The sequence below is a fragment of the Coccinella septempunctata genome, chromosome 2 (genome assembly GCF_907165205.1).
Source record: "Coccinella septempunctata chromosome 2, icCocSept1.1, whole genome shotgun sequence".
Taxonomy (NCBI): domain Eukaryota; kingdom Metazoa; phylum Arthropoda; class Insecta; order Coleoptera; family Coccinellidae; genus Coccinella; species Coccinella septempunctata.
The window spans coordinates 33,658,213-33,677,637 of NC_058190.1; the positions used below are offsets into that span (position 1 = coordinate 33,658,213).

General features: G+C 35.8%; 1 protein-coding gene across 4 annotated transcripts in view; it reads right to left on the reverse strand.

The window, feature by feature from the left end:
- LOC123308564 (nephrin-like) overlaps window positions 1–19,425 on the reverse strand; it is a 508,306-nt gene that overhangs the window by 305,146 nt on the left and 183,735 nt on the right. The gene's annotated exons all lie outside the window — the stretch shown is intronic.

Sequence of the window (19,425 nt, forward strand, 5' to 3'; positions counted from 1 at the left end):
GAATATTCGAGAATACCGAATTTTTGGATGCAATTTTGATCACTTGACCGTCCACATGTTGGAAAGTTGATAAATAGGGCCGCACCTCCCGACGAACGGCATTCATTCTTTATTCGTCATTGATTCATGATTGATTGTTCGACAGTTGTTCGTCATTCTTTATTCGGCGATTCAGTCATTCTTGATTCATTATTCTTGATTCGGCGCTTCTTTCTTTATTCTTGATTCCTTATTCTATATTCGTTATTCTTTATTCTTGATCCGGCGATTCTAGATTCTTTATTCTTGATTCAGTTATTCATCATTCGGCAATTCATTCATCCTTTATTCGACATTTGATTTCACTTTTAATTCTTTTAAATTTGAAGATCCTACGATCTGTTTTCTTTTCTTTTCTCTAAATGGTGATGTGACCGTACCGGAACAAAACGTGAGTCTTTTCTTGATACCGCATACTTCGTGATTCAAAGTTGCATTCTTTTATTTGTTCAATTGTGTTAATCCTTATTGTTAATCCCCCTGTTTAACGCCTGGTTCTCTAGTGAACCAAGACCAATCGACAGAAGTCTCGAAGTCGTTCCGCTGGTAATGCTTGGCGTATACACCCAAGGTTGCCACGGAAAGACCACAGTAACCTATCCCGTCCTACCCCTGTTGTATTCCGTTTAGATTTCCCGCTTAGCGCAGACTTCTATCTTCTGTCGCCTGGCTCTCTGGTGACGGAAACCAATCGGCAGAGGTCTCGAAGTCTTTCTGCTGCCACGGAGAGACCACGATAAACTACCCCGTTACCCTGTAAATTGTTGCATTGTTTTTCACTTGCATCAACCCCGTCCCGTTTATTGAATAGTTTCAATTCTGATTGGCCTGTACACTGAAAATCACTTAAAGTGCTCGGGATCAAACCCATCGCTAAATTAACCGATTACAGGGACTTGGATCTTTCTGAGACAACCGGTTACTGTGGATTTTGTGTAGGCCCCGTACATCCCTCATTGCCTCAGAAGGAATCAAAGTGACCGTTATTGATTTCTTTCTTTCTTTAATACCTGATATTTTGACTGAATATAATTAATTTGAATATTGTTTAATTCATTAATTTCACTGGGTTGAGTTTGAATTTCTGATCACCGTGACAGATTAATTATTGCATTTCTGTTTTCCTTATTTTGAATTGGGTCATCAGCTGTATATATTTCTTGACTTGGAAATCATTGTATGGTTCGCTGTAATTTAGACTATTGTAATAAATTCGGTTTTGAAGTACTTGTTATCGCTACCACCTTAGATAACCCCGAACTCTGTCTCCGACTAGTTGGTACCTGGGTGGGTTTGCTATTCCTCCCTATTGAAAGAATAGCTGGCGCTCGAGATTAAACCCTTTTCGCAAACTAAGCCCGTTACAACATACTGGAGCGTGTCAGATAAAGATACTATATATGCCCTACGTGTCTCTGATAATAAACTCATGTTAATATAACAGTTTGTGTGGTGGGGCTGGTCGTACGGAAGAGTTGATGGTAAAAAATATTCACATTTTTAGAGGATATGTTGATTGTACCCGAAGGAAGCTACTTTTCAAGAGACTGACAATTCGGACGTGACACAAGGTCACAGTGATCCTTTGAAAATGCAAAAAAAAATCGTTACTTGTATGTACATACATCGGTGTTGCAGACAGATTAATCTGACACTAATCAGGGGGTTTTCTTAATCTGACAGTTTGAAGATGATAACAAGGCATTTTTTAGATTATTCCCTTATACCCTTCCTGTAGTTTTAATCGTTTACAACAATTAAAAAAATTTTTATTCTCGTAATTTATAGGAGGATTTGCATGAAAAACTCCACGTCTAACCATAGTCGAGGAAGCCTCTGAATGAAGATTTCGTACGACAGCTTGATTATGAATGAGTTTATCCATCCGTTTTTTTCAAACATTTGTTGCATAGTTCCAAGATAATTCAATGAAATAAATTCTCAATAAAATTAGTTCTACAAACATTAATGACAACAACCGCCTGCTCACTTGGGAAATTCACACAGTGTGAATGAAATGAAACAAGTTCTTCAATATTTGAAGGACCCCAGTATTTAAATTTCTTATTCATTTCTTGAAATTCATCAACCACTATTTTGCTTTTTGACAGGGAAGAATATTATTTTGTAATTTTTTTTTCTAAACCTGAAATGATTGTTTATCAATGGGATTTTATTCAACGAATGTGAAAGTCTTTGAAATCAAGAATAATAAAACATCGGATATTTCAAACGTGGAACATTCAAAAACTGATAGTCACGATTTCGATGAGAATTTCAAAATTCTACTTGAAGGAAATGGAAGTTTTATATCGAATCTATGAGAAAGTTCTCAAAAGAGGTTGAACAAGTATTTTGGGTAGTTACCTACTTGATGAACGATCAGATGGAAGTATGTGCCTCATATGAGTTGAATCATTCCACTTAGGTAAAGGTCCAGTGGAATTATAAAAACAATTCAGTATCTATATTTCAAAATTTCCCCTATCTTAAGATGTTATAGCAATTAATCATCAAACCATGTTTTCGAAAACATCGGAACAGTTACGTAACGGAACCCATCATATTTTTTAATTTGATCAGTAATATAATGATTTGATTAGTGTAATTATCAAGTTAAAGCCACCACAAATAGAAATACCCATTTTGTGTACCTACCTACATAAAATAAATATGAAGATTGTTTAGCTCAATTCATCGTGTATTCATTTTATGTGAGTTCTAGATAATTGTTGAGAAAAGAAGTGCAAAAATGTCATCTCTCATTAAGACAAGCCATATCAAATTCTTCCTGTTGTACCTACGTCATTAAAGCTCAAACATAAATCTGTTGAATACCACCTTCTCATTGTAAGGTCTTCCTTGAAGCATAATCCTCTTGAATTAATGAAAATTTCCATGAATATAAGAGTGGGAGTGAAGGAAGTGATTATCAGATTTGATGTCAGACCCGCCCCACTTTGCTGTGAAGTTATCGTCAGCAGCTTTCATACTGCTACCCTTGCTAATTTTGCGACAAAATGTTCCGTTCCTAACGACTTTCACTGCCGAAAATCAAAACGTTACATCGTTTGGGAAAACAAGGAAGATCGTACCCAATATGCTGAATAAATCATTTCATTTGAATTCAGTCATCCAGTCCTCTATTTACACAATGGTTCTTAAGGATGCTTCTCTTTCGTTTATTAGTGCCAACGTTGATTTTGGCTGTAACTCCAGGCTAGATAAGGAAAAACGTTGAAAGGAGTCCAGGGTTTAATTCATCTTATCCAATTATCAAATTTTTATATTTTGTGGATTCCGAAAATGTGCCATAACTTCTTTATTTTCGAAAACACCTAAAAATGATAGAAACATTCTACAGGAACTTTTTCACTGGGAATACTGCACTGAATTCATTTCTTTTTAATTCCTTGTTTTGAGGGTGGAACAAATTTTCAAATACGGATGCATTATTTTCTTGATGAAAAGAATGAAATGGACATAGAATAACTTCAATACATAATAGTAGTATGTGAAGGTGAATGAGATTGATTTTTTCTTTAAAATAATTCCAAAAAAAGCATTGCCAGAGATTTAGACAACTTTCGTATCAGAACCATATTGAATCACAAAAATACATAAATAGATAGTTTATTCGGGAATCAGTGGATAGGAACGCATGGTCCTATTGCCTGGCCAGCAATATTACCAGACCTCAATCCTTTGGATTTTTTCGTATAAGGATATGTTACAAATAAAATTCTGATTTCAGTCATAAACAGGGCTGGTTTAAAGCAGGGTAGTCAGGAAAGACTGAATACAGTGAAGTCTATTGGAAAAAGATGTCGAATTTGTTTGATGGTAGTCAATTTAGGAACTTTTCATGGGTTATAGTGAAATTGATTATAAATATTCTGCTCGATATTTATTCAAACTGAGTGCTACATGAATTAATTGAAGTTATAGATGTTATAGTATATGGAATTCTATGAACGGAAAGTTTTAATTCGTATCACAAAGATGGAGATTTATTGGGAGTGGACAGTTTTGTGTTCAATGGTTTCATAGAATTCTATTAAAATTGAAATTTCACTGAAATGGAAATTCTTGCACTTATATGTCCAGAGCAAATTGTTGCCTGACAATGAACGAAAAATGGAACTTTACGGTAAAACTTCGTAACGTTTCGGAGACTATATCAGACTCCTTCATCAGACGAATTCTTAAAAATCTTCAGAATTGTAGTTTGTCAATTGACTCCGAAACATTACGAAGTTTTACCATAAAGTTCCATTTATCGTTTCTTGTCAGGCAACAATTTTATATTGGCATAAGCGCAATTTGCACAGGAGCAAATAGATTTACAGTTTTAATTGATTTTGTTTTAGAGACTGGGAGTGAAAACCCTAAACAATTTTAAAAGATGCAAGCTCCTCCCAGAATAAATTTCAATCGATATCAGGAAGTAGTATATCGACATATATAGACATTTTTGAAAAGCTATTTCTTTATAACATGCGATCAAAAAGAGATATTTTCGTATTCAATGGTTATGGCATATTTTCAAAATCTAAATCGACAAAACATCGAAATTTTGTTGTGGCTTCAAAACACATGAAGATATAGTGAAGCGGTCTACACTGATGGACTTTTCACAAAAATCGAGCACAGGACTGCCTTTCAACGGTTTTAACTATCTGGTCTAGTACCAGAAACAACCAAAATCTAGCAATTTGGTATAGATACCCTGTCCATGAGAGACTTCAAACATTCATTTGATTTAATTTGAAATAAAAAAAAAAACGAAACGTAGGTTCATGGCGAAATATATGAGTCCGGCTCTAATGATTTCTAAACCATAATTTGTAATGTATCCTTCCTGACTTTTGACCTATCGAATGAGCATATCATTTCACTCGTGAGGTGAATGCCGTTTTTGTCTTGTGTAGGTATTCTACTCTCTACTCTTAAGTAGGTACCTATAGTGAGAATCATAATAAATCAATGTATCAAATTTACATTTTCGAGAATGTCCTTTGAAAAGCACTGCGAAGATCTCAACTAAGTGGTAGCTCCGTGACCACGATCAATACAAAACGCGAATAACATTTCTAGATTAACTCTGATGATACAATTCAAACGACTGAATCCCTCAAAAATATTTCCGCATCCTTCGAATCCGACCTGCATCAGACATCAATAACGAATGTTGGAAAACTAGGTCGGCCAACGAGACATCTCGCATCAGGGGTGGGGTATCGTTAGCAAAACATCGATGTTGATTAGTTGATCATCAATATTCACAAAATATCGGAGCGAGGCTATCGAAATTCAGTCGTATTGGTGTTCGCACATACGAATATTTATTGCTTCTGGAATTGATATCTTCTGCTATACCTTCGGTGATATCTCCCTGCGACATTCCGTACATGTTTTTGGCACCCAGAGCGAATAGCTCTGTGATTTTGGTCAAAACCAGCTCTACAATAGCCCTTCAACTGATTTACCTCTTTTTGTTATGATGAGACATAGGACATAGTACATACTATGCAAAAAATTTATCTACTGCTTATAGTGCCTATGCATTAATTCAGATAGGCTAGAAAAATTTAGAGCAAATTTAGTTAATGAGGAAGATGCGAATCAGTGAATGGAAGAATATGTTTGTTAAACAGACATCAATTGGCGAATTCATATTACATATGCAACACGCAGAAAAAAACCACAGTACATAAGCAGGTAGTTGTTATATATCTTATCGAGGTAAAAAACTTGAATTAAGTGGATTGGATATTTTCAACTAAGGGGTGTTTTTTTTAGAGATATACAAGTTCAAAATGAAATAAAACACCTTAAAATAAATTTCATAATCGTGGAATTGGTTTTATTTAAAATATATTTTCATGCCATTGGTGCTTAAAAATGATTTCGGGAATATGCGCACCAAACAGTGGCTTGTAATGGATGTAAGAGCGTCTCAATAAAGGCTTCTGGGTTTTCTTAACTCCAAATTCTGCAATTTTGACATAGTCGTTTAAACTGAACTATTTTTGTCAACACAAATTTGCACAAATTGCAAGCGTTGTTCTGGAATAATTCTATACAATGTGAAATGGCAAAACGTACTGACCACAAGTTTACCACCAACTGTCAAATTAACAAGGACTAGAAAAAATGTTTGTTTGAATTGGGCTTGTGTGCGGTATGCATTTCTGTATTAAAAAAACGAATATCGCATTGAATAACCAAGTACCTTCAAACATGTCATTAAATGAACATGCATGAGCAGATGAAAATCGGGCACGAGGTTGTTTAAAAGCCAGTATCTTGAGTAAACATGAAAAGTATTCCGGAAATGGAATATATTCAGGATTTTTCGAAGGTCAGCTTTCGAGTCGTGTATCTCTTAACAAAAGTAACCGTAGATTTAAATGTGATACATATTCTGAAAGAGCAACTCTTTTAGTAATAAATCTGAGAACTTCATCCATCTCGGCGCAACTGTTCCGTCTTGACGAATATTTAACTGAACCTATCCTTTTCAGGATTTTTCGAAGGTCAGCTTTCGAGTCATTTATCTCTCGATAAAAGTAACCGTAGATGTGAATGTGATGCATATTCTGAAAGAGCAACTCTTCTAGTAATAATTCTGAGAATTTCATCAATCTAGGTGCAACCGTTCGGTCTTGACGAATTTTTAACTGAACCCATCTTTTTCGGAATTTTTCGAAGGTCAGCTTTCGAGTCGTTTATCTCTCAATAAAAGTAACCGTAGATATAAATGTGATACATATTCTGAAAGAGCAATTTTTCTAGTAATAAATCTGAGAACTTCATCCATCTAGGTGCAAACGGTTCGGTCTTGACGAATGTTTAACTGAACCGTTTTCAGCATTTTTCGTAGGTCAGCTTTTGAGTCGTTTATCTGTCAATAAAAGTAACCGTAGATGGATACGTGATACATATTCTGGAAGAGCAACTCTTCTAGTAAGGAGACTGGGGAGGGTTGATACGTTTTTTGGAATTTTTATTCTGGAAACGGAATTATATGAAGAAACAGGACTTTTCTTATATTATATAATTCTTCAATTAATCGTTCAACAAAATAAATATAGAAGTCGCAAAACATAAACATCTTATTCTGTACAGAACGTTGAACACAAAAACATTCAAACTGTCTCAAGCCTCCCCACATATGGGAGGATTGATACGATGTACTGGGAGAGTAATCGAGAGGATTATTCAGCTCAGTAGGTAGGTCAGCAATGATACTGGCTTGCTTTGGTCCTATAGGTGTAGAAAAATCAGGAAATTGTCAGTTAGTCACTTCCACACAAGAAAAGTCGGCCTCGTTAAATACATGGGGATTGTACGGTTTTTAAAAATCCCTTTGATATGTTGGATGGTGAAGACGCCTTCATGTAGGCCTATCCAACTAGCTACGGAATATTTTTTTGAAGATTATACATGTATCAGGCCTCCCCACGACAAATGTCTCAAACCTCCCTGAAAGCAATTTTTAAAGTGATTTATGTTTTCATCTTATACCCATATATTTTGAAAAGCGAATAAAACTGTAAATTGAGTAGTTTTATGCATATTTCCCAGTAAAATGTTTGTTTATGCCGAAGAATTAATGCATGATCATAAAACCCTTAGGTACCTTGAGTAAAAACTTACAATTTCTCACCTCGAAACACATTTCGTTGAATATTTCACAAACAAACTACTCTTAGCCTTGCAGATCAACGTCACGCAATGGCCTCTGCCAAAGAATAGTGTTCACTAGTATAATACTTTTGAAAACGGCTACAGATCGCGGATATAAGCCTGTATCAAGCCTCCCCATGTATCAATGCTCCCTAGTCTCCCCTATATCTGAGAATTACATCCATCTAGGTGCAACCTTTCGGTCGTGCCAACCTCACACTTTCCAAAATTTTCAATTATTGATTTCTATGGTTCTGTGGGTGGACAAATGAAAAAATTTGGTGGACAAAAGTGGACTTACGTTGGACAAACGATCTGTACCATCCAAAATAAGTTTTTGCGATTTGTGGGTGTTACTCAGAAAATGAACCGAAAAAAGTTCTTTTCCGATATCTCTCAAACGGTGCCTGGACAAATAAAAAAAAAGGATGGACAAACATGGACCTACCTATGGACAAATGACCCTAAAATTTTTGTTCCATTTGGGGGTGCCAGCTTCACATAGCTGAATATGCTTCCTAGGCCGCACACACCTTCTATATGTCTCCTTCAAATGGATATGTCTCACCACAAAATCAATCAACTTTCGATGCTACAGAATCTGTTACAGCTCGAAAACCGTCGATGGCGCTCGCCCATCCCTGACCCGATTTTTCCCTAATAAGGAATAGCAGCCAGACATAATTTGAAACAACACAGCGTCCGTGAAAATCATTTAGCATGAATTGGCTGAATTTTCATCGTGTTGTTTATCGTTAACAACAGCACATGAAGCGTGAAATCCATTCGAACATTAATTAGAACTCAACTTTAATTGCTCGGGCCTCTCGTACCGGTTTTCGCGTCCCCAGATGGAAAGTGTCATACATCAATAGTGGGTAATTTTAAATCTCTGTATATGACAACTCTGTTGGGGGGCCATCAGGCTTTCGATTAATCAGGAATTCCGCGAAATGGAAAATCCGCGGAATTGGACTGTGTGTTTATCATCGGCTCGTCGATCGGGACTGTAATTTCGGTGGAAAAAGTGTTTCGAACGATTTTGCGGACTTCCTAATGGGAATAGAGGGGGACTGAAGAAGTTTAAAAATGAAATTTTCACCGGAAAATTCGTACCAGTCCTCTAGCTTTATTTTTTCAATATGTAGCAGTGAATACACATGTGAGTTGAGTTAGCGTTCTTTATAGGGGGTGTTTTCAAAGATGAGGCTTTTTTGAAAGAAGGTGGAAGTCATCGAAATAAGTCGTTTAACCAAAAATTGTCTATATAAAATATCCAAGATGGCTGAGATACAACCCCTAGAAATTCGAAAAAATTTCATTTAATTTCGAGTACGGGACTGTGAAATGTGACTGGACAATGAATGGTTCAGTACCAAGTTCATCGGATTAGATGCATCAGTTCACTTTTAAGAGAACCATAATTGTTGTATCGTGCAATTTAGGGTGAAAAAAAATGTAGAAAATCGAGGCAGTTTCTTGAAAGTGCTTATGTTAGTTAGGTTGAAAAAATGCTATGATATTTCCACATTTTATCCCACTTTTACGACAATTGTTGGAATATTCGAACAAGAAGATTGTGATGCCTATTGTGAAAAAATTTGTGAATAATTCAGACGAATTTTATTGGTGAGATTTTGAAGTATTATTCTATCCTTACGCTTGTGTTCTAGGTCTTTTCTGTCAGTTGGTATTGAAATAAGTCAATTCATAAAATCGTGTGAGTTACTAAAAAATAATGAAAACAATTCGGCTATCCTAAGTTTTCATTTTCATTACCACGTAAATATCGAATGCGATAATATCCTAAACGAAACCACATGGTCGAATCAGGAGATAAGTTTTTTTCCACTGCTTTGCTCAGCTAACAAATGGTCTAGGGTCGTATAAGGATCTAGTTCAGTAATCATTTCCGATTTGTTTTCAACTTTGTCATTTTGTATAGGTGATTTTTGGTCAACGCTTCATTTTGACCAGTTCTTATCTTCTGTTGAAAAAAAAGCCTCACCTTCAAATACACCGTGTATTTGTAGAGTAGCATTTTTGTGTACACGTTCCTAAAAACGAGAGCATTATCATTTAATCCAGAGTATTTAATCTTAAGCTGCCTAAAAATTTCTGGCTTACCTCAATTTGTTATTAAATTCAATTTTGTGCAATCGTTGCAGAAATGAGTGCAATGCATTCATACAACAACGTGCCGACATACACCTGAAAAGTTGTACTAAACGATTGCGCAACTGCGACCGACATCTACCGACTGCGACCGACTCTATAGTAGTCGGTGCTGCTTTTTACTGGTGTGTTACGGATAAAAAAACATATAATGTTAAAATTGATAGCCATTGCGATATTACAATCATTTATAAAGATACTGTGTTATATAACACAATATCTTTATAAATGATATATGATATGATGTAGAGGAAGAGATTGGACCTTATGCTAGATATGAGGCCCAACTTTGCAATTCAAAATGCAAACCCATCTTTTTTATGGCAGATTCGGATTCAGCGGGAAATTTTACACCCAAATTGGTTTAGACCAAAAAAAACTTCGTCCATTTTTGGGCCCCATGCTGGGTTTTTCGTACAAAATCCGGGGGAGTCTGATCATTCAGACTGCAATTCTGCCCCGTAACAGCGAAAATCCTCAGCACCAGAATATCGATTTGTGCCCTCTGGTCTGAATGATTCAGACACCCCCGTATATTTGAACAAAAAACGCTTCATTACGGATGTAAAATTTCCTGCTGAATCCGAATCTGCAATAACGAAGATGGATTTGTATTTGAAATTTCTAAGTTGGGCCTCATATCTCCTTTAGGCCACATCGTGCCCAGAAAGGGATGGGACAATTCGATTCTGCATTGTCTGAAACTGTTTAGGGTTTTCACTACCAATCTCTGGAACAAAATCAATTGAAAATTGAAATAACCGATGTGCTTCTGCGTTAATTCCTGCACTTATTTGTCAGGAGCAAATCAAATATAAAAAATTGTTGCCTGACAATGAACTGAAACGAAGAACTTTGAAATTATAATTATATATAGTAACGTTTCGGAGTCTATATCAGACTCCTTCATCAGACGAAAATCAATTTCCGAAAATCTTCTGACCTGTAGCTTTTATTTGACATTGATTGTCAGTAGATAGAAACAGAGATTGCATAGAAACGTTGATTCATTTAATTTTGATATTATCAGATGACAGTTCCCTTGTTCAGTAAATTAATCCAAATATAATCTACTCCCACTGAACAATTGGCCAAATTATTATTTTGATCCAACAAACTACACGTGGACTCTTTAATCTTTCGTTTACCGTGATCCGATTCTGTCATTAAAATTTTAGTGTTATTCCAATACATCATGTGGTCCCCTGTATTAGAACAAACATGATATGCGATCTGTAAGCTATTAATTCCTCTATTTTTAATATTAGTATCATGTTCGCGTTTTTTAATTTCAAATTTTTTATTGATTTTGTTCCATAGATTGGGAGTGAAAACTCTAAAATATTTCAGACAATGCAGAATACTCTCAGAATGAATTTTAATCCATATAATTTGATTCCTCGGGTGAAATTACTAAATCAATATCAGAATTCTAATTTTCCACCTGTGCGAGAAATAACTTCATCGTTTCCACACCTTTACACCACCCTCTATAATTTATATTAGGGCTAAAGTCAGCCACGATCACTATCACTATATTATCCTGGTTCTCCATAGGTACCGAAGTACCCCTCAGAAGCTCTGTGAACTTGGTACGAGTTCGGAGAACCAGTTGTGTTCTGTGAATAAGTATTTTCACGTTATCAGTTTAGAGTTAAATAATAATGTGTTCAAAAACACAAAAATCTCTATAGATATAGTGAAAAACTGATCGTTTCCTATTCTGATTTCAACAAATGTATTTCTAGAAATTCTTAGTAATAAATTCATCAATACTGAGTATTCTGTTTTCTAAGCCACTTATACATATTATAATTCAGCAGCGGTATTAATTTCAATCCTAGTCTTCCATTATTTTGATGCAAATGGAATGATATACAAGCCGAAGCATCTAGTGCAGTAACGAGGCATTTCTCTGATCTCTGATGACGCAAATTCGGTCCGATATCTGCAGCAACTAATTTCCATTCGACAGATCCTATTCATTACACATTTCTATTATTTCGATGTATATGTTATTGAATCCATATCGGTACGATGCAGCCTTGCAGTTATCCTGTATCCAATCAAGCAGATATAGGATTATCTTCTGTTTCCGGTGCGAGCATTTGAAGAATAGAGTGATTACTGCTAATTGTATATAGTTCAGAACATGTGGAGTCTTACATTTAGCCCAAGAAGAAGCTGACGGTAAGCTCAAACAAGCAACGTAAAGGCATACATATCCATCTTATGCTGGGAATACATCTGAAAAATGTTACCATTCTGTCGCACTAGTTTACGTATTCGAAGATTTCTTACTTGGATGTAGTCTTGTAATTGGGGAAAACTGATTGTGGTGCCAAACGTGCGAAACATGCAATTCGTGGGTTGTCTTTAAAAATTAAAATTTAAGCTACGAAATCTGAAGAAGGTACTCTGTTGACGCGTTGGTAATAATTTTCAGTTGTTCCATACCATCCATTGCCGAAACAAATATTTTGTTGTTTTTTGTGAAAAGTTGAGATAAATATGAATAATAAATTAGCTGAAGCCAATGTCACAATCACATTTTCGCAATCCAGTTTGTTTGCGCAGGCCTCTCAGAGTTGGGAGCAGTATAGAGCTATTAGATCGTGAGACCCAATAATTTTATGTTTGAGCCATACTCCAATATGTTTTCGGAATTTCCTGAAACGTAGACTAGTAGTTGTGAATTACGATACTACACTGCGCAAAAAAATGAACGCACATTATGGAAATCTCAAATTTATTCTACAACTGAAGGTGTTCTCAATGATAATTATTTTCATCAGAATTATGCATGCCTATGTTATCCACTTCCAACGGTTTTCTTCAATACAGATGTTTTTTTCCAGCAGGAATAAAAAAAGATGATATTATCAGATTTTGAATGTATTGGCTCCATTCTAAAATCAGTTGTTCTCGATCAATTCTAGTGATCAATAGTTTTTCTATCGTTTGATTTTCTACACTCGATCGCTATGCAACGCGAAACACGCAATTTGACCCAAGAGGCATGTGCCCAAGCGGTAGTTTTGCGAGAAGAAGGGTGGACATACACAAGAATTGCAGAAAGGTTTGGAGTTTCCTATAAAAGTGTGTCCAGAATGTTGCAGCGATTCAGGGAGACAGGTATGAATGTCCGAAGACCAGGACAGGGTAGACCACGGGTAACAACTGCCATTCAAGAACGTTACTTGAGAGTTTCTTAGTTGAGACAACGGTTTGCAACTGCTCGCCTCCTTCGAATTCAGCTTGAGCAAACTCATGAGGTGCAAATTAGCACTCAGACAATAAGAAATCGCCTCAGAGAATATGATTTAAGGCCGCGTGTCGCGGCAAGAGGCCCAGCTCTTACCCCAGTCCATCGAAGGGCGCGTTTGGATTTTGCGAGAGAGCAATATCCATTGGGAAGAGGCCGATTGGGAAAGAATTCTCTTCACAGATGAGTCTAGATTCTGCCTCTACCATTGTGATCGACGTTCCCTTGTATACAGACGTCCACATGAAAGATATGCTCAGTGCAATTTCCTGAATATTACTGGTTTCGGGGGAGGATCGATTATGGTATGGGGTAGAATATCTTTGACTGCTCGCACAGACCTAGTGGTCGTTGATGATGGAGCTATGAATGCTGATAAGTATATAAGGAACATTCTTGAAGAGCATGTAGTGCCATTTGCCCCATACATTAGTGAAAATTTCATAATGTGATAATGCCAGACCCCATCGTGCGCGCATCGTTCAGGAGTACCTTGAAGAGGTTGAAGTCTCTCGAATGGAATGGCCAGCAAGAAGTCCAGATCTCAATCTGATTGAGCAGGTTTGGGACAACCTCAATAGGAGGCTGAGAAGTTCAGAAAATCAACCTTCCCGAGAGAACATAAAAATAAGTTATAAAGTCAATGTAGAGTTAACTTTCATTAAAATTGAGATGTGCGTTAATTTTTATGAGCAGTGTATAATATAATGGATTCGGGGTACAGAATATTCTATGAAGATTTTCTTGAAAACAGGAAATTATCCATCAAAAATAACCAAATCACTTAAATTCTCAGATTTTACTATCCTTATTGTATCAAAAGTAATCATCTCCCTGTATCTTGTAACCATCATTATAAGATATCATCAAGTGAGTGTCAAAAGAGGTACTATTGAAACACTTTACGATAGAGCTCATTTGATTTCGTCTACACCCGAAATTAGAAATAATGAAATTGACTTCATTGAAGAATTTTTTAGGGAAAATCAATACCCTGCAGATTTTATGGAGAAAACAATATGAAATTTAGAAAGAAAAATGTCTTACATAAATCATAGTGATGATCAGGAACAACCAAGAAACCGTCAAGAACAAACAAATTTATTGAACGTTAATGGTCATTCAGAAAAAATGAGAAGAATCGATTCCAAATTCAACATAAGAACTGTTTTTAAATCATAAAATGATTAAAGATCTATACTAACAAAAACTGAAATATTGAATGAAAAACAAAAATCCAAAAATTGTGTTTACAACATTCCCTGTAGCTATTTGTGGTAAAACTTATACAGGTGAAAAAGCGCGAATATAAACATAATATTAAAAATAAAAAAATTAATAGATCACAGATTGCACATCATGTGTGTTATGATACAGGAAACCAAATGATGGATTTGAATAACACTAAAATTTTAATGACAGAAACGGATAATTATAAACGAAAACTTGAAAGGTACACGTGTATTTTGTTGGATCGAAATAATAATTTGGCCAATTGTTCAGTAGTAATAGATCGTATTTGAATTCATTTACTGAGGAAAGAATTGACATCCGGTAATTTCAAAATTAAATGAATCAGACGTTGATTCATGTTGTATTGACAAATTTATGTCAATTGAGAAACTACAATTCAGAAGATTTTTTAAGGATTCGCCTGATGAAGGAGTCTGATATAGACTCCGAAACGTTACGAAGTAAACATTTCAAAATTCCATTTTTCGTTCATGGTCAGGTAAAAATTTACGTAGGAGCAAATCAATTATTTCAATTCTACAATTGATCTTGTTTCAGAGACTGGGAATGAAAACCCTAAAGAGTTTCAGAAGATCCTAGTAAAAATTTAATTTTCTTCGTTTAAATCCCAATTTGATTCATCATGTTAAAAAAGCAGCAATCACATTAATAAAATTGGACTCGATCAACTATGAAAAATTTTCTTTTTAACAAACGCTCCATCTGTATATTTTTCAATATAGCTTTTATTTCTTTCTGTGGGGGGTTTGAATGCCAGCATTCCCTTATCGCTTCTTCAATGAGAACCGACGGAAATAGACAGAAAAGTCCAGTTTTCATTAATACGGAATGTGACGAAATTATCTGGAAGCTATTTCATTTCAGAGCATCCGAACTTTTTATTTGGCGAACAGATATTATTAACAACGGCATTGGTGAATCTGCTTCTGAAAGGGGAATTCTCCATTTCCATCGATTCGTTAAATTGGCCGTTCCGACGAGGGGCAAATTCAAAGGTCAAACGATTTCGTTCGGAAAAGTATGTCACGTTTTGTAGCAGAAGCTTGAGCAGTCCTCATATTTCTGATAGAATTACAGTGAAAGACTTAATGAATAAAGGAAAGAAAATCGGCTTGAAGTATTGGAAGCATCAGATGTATTTCTTTCAAGAACCAAAACAGTTACGAAAATGCAACACTTTAACATTTTTCGATGTGAAACATATATGTACAGGGTGACAATTTAATTTCAGAGAAAATGCCGGAACAGGTCAATTTTTATTCGGAGGAGGACATATTTTGAGCAGAATTGTAAGCCGAAATCTCCTGATGGTGCTTATATCCTACAAATATGATAATGCCCTGTTGCATCAACGTAAACTTCTCGAGGAGAATAATGGAGGATTAAAATTTTAATGGAGCATTCCATTTTCTCTCTACAACTGGACGTATGCTTCCTTCATTTTTCATTCTGATATATTGAATATTGTGAGAAAGGGCAGTTATAATGCTGAATAAGTCCTTTCTCAAATCAAACAAAGCCTGCCTCTTGATGTAGTGCTCAGGTCAAACCACAATATGGTTCATACATGCCTCTCGTCTGAAACGTGGTTTGGCCTAATAAGGTGGATATTAAGAGAATGCTAATAACACAAAAGCGCAAAGCGCATAACTCGCATAATGCTGCATTCAAAATATACCTACATATAATTGGAATGCAGCGTTACTACTCATGCAAACTCTTTTTCATAATGCACGGTATTTTAGCTATTTCGTACAAAAATCCCTAAAACGGGTCTACACCGTTTCATTGGTCAATTCAAAAAGCGAAAAAGTATATCTCACGTCAGAAATAACTGATTTATATGGGGTTTTCATTAAAATTTAATTCACTCAACTCGTCAGTTCAGAAAGCTAGAAATCTCTTTATTCGCCAAATAGAGAAAAAATTTGTAAAAAATTTTCAATGCAGAAAATGTTCATTCATGTTATTCACTTTTCGTGGTGAAACGATTTTTTCAATGAATTTCCACAAACAAAACTTCCTCGAACAATCTCGTCGTTCGCTACAATTCGAAACCTGCTGATATTGAAAAAAAACGTTCATGTAGTGCTGCCATCTTTTCGGCGAAAGTGGAAACTATTGTAATATTCGTATCTTCTACTGATCGTCCGAGTTTTCTGGCAACACCCCACGTTTTGGTAGTCTTTCCATTTTACATATCATCACTTATAGTTCTCTTTTTTACATCCCATCATAAAAGTACAGCGCTTCAACAGTATAATCAGGGTCAAAATTCATTCAAAACGAAAAAATTGCAAAAAATTGTGAGATTCGAAAAAAATTATAAACTTTGAAGGGCTCAATCTCGGAAACTATTGGGTCTACAGGGACAGTTCTAGTATCAGATTCTAGCAAATGCAGTCTACTTCGAAAACGTCCCAAAGAAGTTTTTTCAAAAAGTAGTCCTTCAGGGTTATAATCAGTAAAATTTTGTTGCGGTTTTTTCGATTTTTGACAAAGTTGCATTCGACGCTCGGGGTCGCAAATTTGTATTATGCATAAGGCCAACATCATAAACAAGTCTGCAATCAATCAGAACTACCGGATTCGATGCATGCTGTGATGTGTAAAGTTACTGGACTATAAAAGATCCTACGCCTTTTATAAGATTTGTTTTATACTTCTCAGTTCAATTTGATGTTGAAGGGTGTTTTTTTGGAAGTTTTTTAACGATAATCTATCTCAACAGAGCGCGTCACCCTCTCTATATATTATTCCCTACATATATAGGCATAACAAAACATAAATTTTTCCTGCTGAAATCGGATCCCAAAGGAGCGTTCCTCCTTCTTCAGGTTTGGCGCTGAAGCGACGCAGTTTCCCGTCTGAACTCAACCTCGGTCGATTTTTCTCCCATAATGCGGACATTTCCACTGTCTGAAAGTTGCCCCGGTGAAATATTCTCGGGCTTTTCCCTTGCAGTTATCGCTTTCAACTGAAGTAACATGAAACGGCCCGCCGTGATGAATATCCGCAATTAGAAAATTGTCGAGTTCAGATTCCGTTTTGGCCGACTTGGAAAGTGTTCAAATTGTTTTCTGTTACACTCGAAAAACTTCATATAGCTGCAGCGCAAATAGGATTAGGTACTTCACTGCGTTAAGTCGAAAGTTCAGAGCCGATTTTCATTGGTGTGTTACATAAAGCGCTGATATTTGCGGACAATGGCTTATTATTCCAACAGCAGTCAATGGGTTTACTCTTTCATATTTCTACAATGAAACGTTAAAGTCTTCGGACGATTAATACTGGAGCTGAAACTTTGTTTGCTCTTCGGGGTCATAAATTAACGGAAGTCATAGCTACGTGTCTGAGGACATTCTTAGCAATTGGATACCACAATGAATGTGACAATCGAAATTCAATGCATTGAATTTCCAAGAAATTGATTAGTTTTCTACAGCTTATTAAACTATATTTTCTGTATCATATAATATCTCTCAACTTCTGGTTCGTTATGCATTTTGAGGTTGCTATAGTTCTTCTAAATATAAGCATTGTAGTTGTTGAAAATTGAGCGAAGCCAACCTCCGACCTTCCTCTAGTCGAGGCTCCTGACTAGCTCCGGTGACCAAGTAAAGTACCTCGATTCTGCGGTGCGCTAATTGACCGAAGCAGCAACCCCACTCTCAGTGTTTTTTAGAAGCGAAAAACTAAACATTAACACATTTCAATCAGTTTTTTGGTTCACGTTGTCGATTTGACTTCTCATTAATATGGATGTCTTTGTAAAACTTCTTCAACAGTTCACCTCTTTTAGGTAATTCTCTAGAAAGAGAATTACTTGAATGTAATGTAAGCAATTCCCTAGAAAGAGATTCATTAAAATCTATCTATTCTCTTATTTGAATCAGTTCATTTCATTTCTCAGCCATCTCTATTACTGCTCAATTATATATGACTAATTACTGTTGTCGAATTTCAGATGAATGAATCCTCATGTTCTCCAGGGTGGAGCCTGGATTTAGTAGTTTTTCTTCAGAACACGATGTCAACTTCTCAAATATGGTCGATGGTAAGCCATAATACTGATTGATAATCTCTAGTCCTTAGCCCCACCCTGGAAAGCCTGCTCCGTGGCCGTACACACTCAATTGGTATGATATACTCATTGTAATTTGTACTCTCATCGATGCATTCCCTTATTCATTCATCGTGCTCGATATACATTAGTTTTTAGCCTTCCGTACTTCTCGAAACCAACGATTAGTGGTTTCCCTCATTAGTGCTCTGGATTTGTACCTCTCATAAGTTATCAATTGCATCTTCTGGTTTTCGGATGCACGTTATAATCGTGCTTAATTTTAAGCAGTCTGTCATTATATATGTTGTATTGATACATTTTTGCACTCTTCAAGACTAACGTAATGTAGGTAGAATTATACTATTCTTGCTCTCCTCAGACTTATTATAATAATCTTGCCCTTCACATCAATTATAATATTCTAGCACTTTTCAGATTAATTAATTTTGCTCTTCTCATTCAACTTATAAGATTCCTGCAATGCAATTTATTTGCAAATTATAATTATCGGTCAACTCCCATTGATGATCAGACTCAGACAATGCAGTTTCACCTCTTGGCCTATTTCACTATTGAAACTCGGTCTCATTAAAATTCAATATTCTAACCTTCTGTTTTTCTGATGAAATGAAGAGGCTCTCGCAAACAATTTTCATCGATTGCTGTGTCATTGTGAACGCTGTATTAATGTTGAATTTATTGATCACAGTCTGACCCCAAATGACTCCTCATTTGAACTAATCTGGTTTATCCCTGCTTTTAGTTGAATAATGTCTCCCTGAATCTATTGATGTTGCTAATATTTATTTTTTATTACTGTATTAGCTGCATGCAGGTGACTTATTCATTTCATTCTTTTGAACGATATACAATAAATGTTTTTATAACATCTCCAACTCAATTATCTTGTCATACACAACTCTTTTTTTACAAA